The sequence below is a fragment of the Lissotriton helveticus genome, chromosome 9, assembly GCF_964261635.1.
Source record: "Lissotriton helveticus chromosome 9, aLisHel1.1, whole genome shotgun sequence".
Lineage (NCBI taxonomy): Eukaryota > Metazoa > Chordata > Amphibia > Caudata > Salamandridae > Lissotriton > Lissotriton helveticus.
This window is the reverse complement of record NC_136070.1, coordinates 91,304,447-91,309,991: the sequence shown is the minus strand read 5'-3', so window position 1 is coordinate 91,309,991 and position 5,545 is coordinate 91,304,447.

Genomic DNA, 5,545 nt, shown 5'->3' with positions numbered 1-5,545 from the left:
ACCGCGGCAAGGACATCATTTTAAAAAGGGATGCCCTGCCCAGAGGAGACAGGGGCAGCTTACGCCAACGGGCCACATCTAGTCGCAGTCTAAGAAGCGGGGGGAGGAGATTGTGCTCGAATCGGAGTGAGGAGTCCAGCGTAATAAAGATCCCCAAATACTGGAAGCCAGACTGGACCACCTGGATAGGAAATCTGTCCGGCAATGGGGGCAAAACACCCGAAAGAACATACACGCAGGACTTAGCCCAATTAATAACTAGGCCCGAGTTAGCTCCAAACGAGGTAAGAACATCAAATAAAACATTTAGAGATTTACGCGGGGAAGTAAGATACAAAAGAATGTCATCCGCGTAAAGTGAGACGCGGTCCTCAAAGTCCGGTGACCAACGGATCCCCTTGAGTGAAGGCTCCCATCGAAGCCACGCAGCTAACGGTTCTAGGGCGAGCGCAAAAAGCAACGGAGACAAGGGGCAACCCTGACGGGTCCCCCTACCAAGGCAGAAGGGGACAGAAACTCTACCGTTCACCACTACCTGCGCTAAGGGTTCAGCGTATAACAACTTCACCCAACCGATAAACTCAGGACCAAAACCAAATTTTTCAAGAGCAGCCCAAAGATAGGGCCACTCCACTGTGTCAAAAGCCATCGAGGCATCCAACGAGGCCAAAATGGCCGGTTCCGTCAGAAGCCCCGCCCTCGCAACAGCACCGTGGAGACGACGTAGGTTAAGAGCCGTGTTGCGATGTGGGATAAATCCGGATTGATCCGGATGAACCAAGTCACTAATGACCGTCAAGAGGCGGGTCGCCAGGAGCTTAGCCAGGACCTTGGGCTCAACGTTTAACAAGGAAATGGGCCTATAAGACGAACAAAGGTCCCGCGGTTTACCGTCCTTGGGAATTACGACTATCGTAGCCAGACGCTGATCATACGGGAGAACACCCCGTTCCCGGGACTCCAAAAACATGTCGCGAAGATAGGGCGCCACCTTATCGGGACGTAGCTTGTACAGTTCAATTGGCAACCCGTTCGGGCCCAAGGCTTTGCCCGAACGGAGTGAGCGAATGGCAGTAGCTATCTCGTCAGTAGTAAAAGGGGACTCCAACGATTTACAGTCTAAATCGGAGACACTGGGCAAAGCTATATCGCGCAACAGAAGGCGAGAGTCAGCAACATCCCGTCCAGACACAGGGGTATAAACCACACGAAAATACTCAGCAAAACATGCAACTATTCCAATCGGGTCCGTCACTCTCACACCATTCGATGATTGAATCACGGGCACCACACGATTCGCCCTCTCCTTCTTATCCAACCACGCCAATAATTTGCCCGCCTTGTCCCCCACATCATACAGACGGCCCTGTTGCTCCCGGAACATCTGTTTGGCCACATCCGTGACCAAAGACTTATAAGCAAATTGTTTCAGACCCAGGGCATGGAGTTTATCAGATGTGACTTCCGACTCTAAGGCAGCCTCCCTTTCAGCAATCTCCCTCTCGAGGTCCACCACCTCCCGATCCCTCACCCTCTTGGATTCAACAATAAGGGAAAGGGCCTGTCCACGAATCACTGTCTTAAAGGCCTCCCACAGGGATATCGCAGAGGAAACGGATCCCTCGTTGTCCAAAAAATAGGCGTCCAAAGACTTAGTCAAAAGGTTGCGGGTCTCGGGGGAGGTAAGGTACCATGGGTTGATAGGAGCAACCCGGCCCGCCGCCTCCACCCCCATCTCAAAACAAAGCCAGAGCGGAGAATGATCGGAAATGCCCCGGGGGAGGTGTCTAATCTCACGCACCGCCGGCGACTGGGCCGCAGGCATCAGGAAATAATCCAGTCTAGACAAACTCCCATGGGCCCCAGAGTGGAAAGTGTATTGAAGCTGAGTAGGATGCATAAGCCTCCAGCAATCCACCAAACCAAACGTGTCCAGAAACCCACCCAGCCACTGTTGGGCCGAAGGAGTGTCCCTAGGGGGGTGGCGATCGTGTAGACCGGAGAACACAGAATTAAAGTCACCTGCAATGAAGAGAGTACTATTAGGGAGGTCCAACAAAACACGTCCCAAATCGGAAAAGGTAGAAGTCTGCAGGCCGGGGGGGACATAAACAGCAAATAAGGAGAGGGTACGACCCTCATAACGACCCACGAGGACAGCATATCGCCCCCGATCATCAAGGATCACATCATCAATAGCTAGGGGGAGGGAAGCCCGAACAAGGATACCCACCCCCCTGGAACCCGTGGTAAACCCCGAATGTGCGGCAAGGCGATAGCCCCACCTATTCATCGCACGACAAGTATTGCCCACCAAATGAGTCTCCTGCAGAAAAACAATATCTGGAGACAAACGTCGTAAACATTTCAACACCACACTCCGCTTAATACGATCCCCCAGACCATTAACATTCCACGAAACAAACCTCAACCCGCTACCCCCATCCCACACAGCAACGCCGAAACCCCTCCTCCATGAGCATGACATAAAAACCATCAGTAGCAAGATAAAGTCGCCTTGAGAACATAACACACAAACATCGAACTTCCCAACCACCCACCCCCCAACAATCAAGAAAACACCCCCCACCCTGCACCCCTGCAAAATGCTAAAAAGCCACCCCAACATGCAGTGTGCCTGTCGCCCAAGAACCCCCATTCTACAAAAAGACCCCGGAGGAGGAAAGGCTCTGGCCCACCTGCCACCCCGATCAAGACAGATGACGAGGAAAACACACAAACAGTAGAGGTACTTAGGCATAGAATCCCGGAAGAGTTTACTCTATACGAGGGCCCAGGCGTAGACGAATTGTTCAGCTCTCCACACCACCCTCAGCACCACCCGGGTGGGCGTCGGACTCAGTCGCAGGAGGTCGGCCAGGCAGAGAGTCCAGCCAGTCGTTCACAGAATCTGGCCGATCGAAGAAAAAGGTTCGGTCATTGTACTCCACTCGCAGCCTGGTCGGAAACAGCATAGCGTAGCGTAACTCCATGTCACGAAGACGCTTCTTGACACCACGGAAGCCCATACGCTGTTTCTGGACCTGTTGAGAAAAGTCCGGATAAAAGTTCACTGTGGTGTTCTCAAAGGCCACCGGGCCCTTCACACGTGATGCTTGCAGGATAGCGTCCCGATCCCTATAATGGAAGAGTTTCGCAACAATAGGCCTCGGCGGGGCACCTGGCTTACCCCGGCCCCCCGGAACTCGATGGGCACGCTCTACTGCGAAAAATTTACTCAGTCCAGACGGAGAGAGATAGTTTTGGATCAAGTCCTCAACCAGGAGATCAACAGAGTGAGGTTCTGGATTCTCCGGAACGCCAACCACGCGCACATTACAGCGACGTGCCCTGTTCTCAAAGTCCTCCAGGCGCCGGGTCATGAAATCGTTCACCCTACGGAGATTACCAATCTCCGTCTGTATCTCCGAGACGTCCGTCGTGAGGCTGGATGACTTGAGATCCAATGATTTCACCTTCTCATTGGTTTTCGATAGGTCGGCTCGAATCAAGTTCACATCAATGGCCACGGTGTCGATTTTGTGGGCCAAGGCCTCGTATTGTTGGCCTATCGTCTCCCTCATGCCAGAAATGGCGCCCATGATGTCCTGCAAGGACGGCTCCGTTGACGCGTCCACGATGTGGTCAGCAGCACTTGGACCGGGCAGGGCGGCTCCGGGGGACCCCTTCGAGTGGGTGTAACGGTCCATAACGTTAGACTGGACCGGGCCCCCGCGCAAGGGTGTCTTGGTCTTCCGTGTCTCTCGGTCCCCTCTGCCCGCCATGTTGGAAACTGCGTCACAAAGAGATTCACCAGGCTCGATGGAATGGGCACAGGAAAGGAAGGCCTCGGGATCAAAGAGCCGCCAAAAGGGTACCACCAGGATAAAGCCAATCAGATAGGAGAATAAGCCAGCCAAAGGCCCGACAGCCGTCTCATGCCCCGGACCCAGCCCAGGCCAGACTCCCCTGCCAGATGTCTCAGTCTGAGGCAGAATCGAAACCGAAACTTAAGAGGGGGACCCACAAGTCCAATCCCCCTGCCGCTGTTGTTCAACTCCAAGACGGCCACAGAGCCTCACCCAGTCCCGGGCGTACCTCAAGGGCGGATCCCAAAAGTTCGAATCACCGTAACTCCGGCACCCCGGGTCAGAATCAAATTCCGAAAGTTCCAGGACGATCAGCCCAGCGTCCTCTACACAAATCCTCGTGAAAAGTCAGGATATGTTCAGGATATCATGCCGGGAGCGGCGGGGGTCCGGAGAGCGCTGTGCTCACGCGGCCATCTCGGATGCCCGCCAAGCTCCTCCCCCCCGGTATCCACTCATCTTGACTGGTGCTCGGTTGTTCTTCATCAGCTACTTCGGAACCTACGTCTGGAGACTCCTCAGCTGGGCAACCTTCAGCGTCAGTCTTCTTTTCGTCTCTTATTACCTTCTTGGTATGGCTGGCATGGATCCACTTCGGGACGCCGGCACACTTCACCGCTGTCGTGGTCACCAGTATCACTTGGCGTTGTTGTCCCCACTTCGGTGCAAGGCAATTTGAACGAGTATGTTTCTTGAGTACAACCCAGTCACCTGGAACCAATTTATGGACTGGAGTTGTTGGATTGGCGACGGCGTCCTCCCCAATCTGGCGAGAGATAGAACGCACTTGGTCACCTAGTTGCTTGCAGTATTCAAGTACCAAATCATCAGAAATGCTTAACAGTTTGTATCCTGGTACCCATGCTTGTCTCATCACTCTTCCCATCAGGATTTCATGGGGGCTCAGGCCTGTTTTTCGGTCTGGAATACTTCGGATTCCCATCAGAACAAGAGGTAAAGCCTCTATCCAGTTCATGCCTGTAGATTCACACATCTTCCCTAATCTTGACTTGATAGTGCCATTTATTTGTTCCACTACTCCAGAAGCCTCTGGACGATATGCACAGTGCAGCTTTTGTGTAATCTTGAATGCTTTACAGAGCTGATCGATTACCTAATACTGGAAATGCCCACCTCTATCTGATTCAATTGTGACTGGAACCCCGTACCTAGGTATTAGCTCTCGTAGTAACAATTTTGCTACCGTCATGGCGTCATTCTTTTTGGCTGGGTAAGCTTCCACCCATTTTGAAAACAGGCAGACAATGACAAGGACGTATCTCATTCCTTTACAAAGGGGCAATTGAATAAAGTCTATCTGTAGTCTTACAAAGGGACCTCCTGATTTCCCAATTTTTCCCAATTCAACTACTGTTCTTTTCCCAGCGTTGAACCGCTGACATGTCAAACACCTCTGGCAAAGTGACTCTGCTACTTTCCTGAACTTCGGGTGGTACCAAGTTTGTTGGAAAATCAGAACCATGGCATCCCTGCCAACGTGTGCATCTCCATGCATCAATCTGGCCATAGAAGCAAGCGTCTAGGCAACACAGGCATACTCTCAGGGCCCACAATGATACCATCCTCACTTCTCTGTCGACAACCAAGCTTTCTCCATTTTTCCTTTTCCTTTGGGGGTGCAGCATACTGCCAATCTCTCAACTCCTCCCATGTAG